This window comes from Pteropus vampyrus, unplaced genomic scaffold (assembly GCF_000151845.1).
Source record: "Pteropus vampyrus isolate Shadow unplaced genomic scaffold, Pvam_2.0 Scaffold309, whole genome shotgun sequence".
In the NCBI taxonomy this organism is placed as follows: Eukaryota; Metazoa; Chordata; class Mammalia; order Chiroptera; family Pteropodidae; genus Pteropus; species Pteropus vampyrus.
In genome coordinates, this window is record NW_011889090.1 from 384,012 (window position 1) to 386,042 (window position 2,031).

Below are 2,031 nucleotides of genomic sequence, written 5' to 3' on the forward strand. Positions count from 1 at the left end.
CTGCCCGGTCCCATGTGGCGGGGAGAGGAGAGGGGGCATGAGCGGCACGATGGGCTGCGGGGAAAGCTGCTCTAAGGTCGGGTATCACCTGGAGCACAGGAAACACCAGTGACTGAAATAAGGCGGCCAAAGAGTGAGGACTGATCATAGGTAACTCTCGCGTCCCTGATCTTAAACCCAAATAACCCCTTAAAGAGCTAACACGCTTTTAAAAATAGATCATTATACACACACAGAAATGAGCACAAGCCAAAAATGGTGAAAACGAAAGAAGGCCTGTGGTGTCACCATCAGCCCCGGGCCAGCACCGGTCCACAACAGCTCAGCACCTGGGTGGCTGCGTGAGGACATGGAGCTCGAGGCACGAGTATGTGAATGGCTGCGAGTCCGAGCTGCTTCAAAGCAAAACTGAGGGATGATTTACGTGTAAAATCCACCCGCTGCATCGTGTTTCATGAGCTGACGAAGTTGTACAACCATCACCACAGCTTCTCCCTTTTCCTGTTTACAAAGAACCAGCGCAGCTCGCTGCCAGTGTTAATTCAACATCAAACGTCAGGAGGCTACGTTTTCCAGGACTTGACATTTTCAGCGATCGAGAACGTATTTTGTAAATGGGAAAACTACTAGTAAAGACAGAATGCCAGAGTGATGCCATTTGTTTAAGGACGGTTGATACACTGGAGTGACGCAAAAATAATAAAAGTGAGATGTTTCATGGCAAACTCGGGATGACGTTAGGATTGTGATCTGCGCGTCATCTCGGGGTAAAAGCCACAAGCGCCACTGGCCAGTGTTCTTGGGGCAAACGGGAAGCGCGTTAGAACATTCCAGTCACTGATGTGTCCCTCACGTCCACCGTGCTCGGTCCCCACCCCGCAAACCTGCTTTCATCGGCTTTGGATTTCTGGACATTTCCGCTGCTGCTCTGGGCTGAATGCTTTTTCTTCGTCTCTTTGGGTAGAAGCTTATGATATTGAATTCGCAACGTCCTTTTCTGACTTCAGTGCTTAAGCTAAAACACTGCACTCTAAGCACAGCCTTAGCTGTGTCCCTACACTTTGACTGTTTTCATTTTCATTTAGTTCAAACTATTTTGTTTTTCCTTATAATTTCTTCTTTCGGCCGTTGCTTATTCAGAAATGTGTCGTTGAATTTCTAAACACTGGGGAATCTCTCTAGGTTTCTGTTGCTGATTTTGAGTTAAATTCTTTTGTGGTAAGAGGGCGTACTTTGACTTCTTTTAAATTCGAGCACCGTTATACGGCTTAGCACATGATCTACGTTGAAAACGTCTCATGAGCTCTTGAAATAAATCTATACGCTGTAGCTGTGGGTGGAATGTAATATCCACGTTAGATTGAGTTGGTTAATATTTTCCAAATTTTCTGTATCTTTGTTGATTTTCTCTAGTTGTTCCATTGACTGGAGACATTTCCGACTGTCATCAACGAACTCTCTCTCCTTTCCATTGTTGAGTTTTGCTTCACGTATTCTTGGACTCTTGTACTCCATGCGTATACATTTATTATTCTACCTTCCGATAGTGCACCTTTTTGTTGTTACTTTTTGTTATTTGTCTTAACCTCTTTTTTGCCTGACATTTAGAATAGCCACTCGAGATCTCTTGTGGTTGCTGTCTGCATGGTGGATCTTTTCCCAACGTTTTACTTTCAACCCATTTTTGTCTGTGGCTCTAAGATATCCCTCCTGGAGTTGGATCTTGCTTCTCTGACAATCTTGCCCTTGTTTGGGGCACAGAGTCTGTTTCACGGTTAATGTAATTATGCCTATGGTTGGGCTTCCTTTTGTGCTTTTGCTCTTTGTTTTCTCCGTCTTCTTTTTTGTGCCCATTTTGGATTTAAATAAGTATCTTCAGCGTACCACTTAACTTTTCCGATTTTATACTTAGGTGTTTGCTCTAGGGGTCATAGCGACCCTAATTCCCATGAAACAGAGGGCCTGTTCCAGTGCAGCCTACACGTGGTATGTGCTACATGACAATATCTTCATAATCGTCATTCTGCACGA

The 2,031-nt window shown here is 44.6% G+C and overlaps 1 protein-coding gene across 1 annotated transcript in view; it reads right to left on the minus strand.

Moving 5' to 3' along the window:
- The window catches only part of LOC105303605 (cyclin-dependent kinase 11B), a 15,222-nt gene that overhangs the window by 6,360 nt on the left and 6,831 nt on the right, over positions 1–2,031 (minus strand). The window lies entirely within an intron of this gene.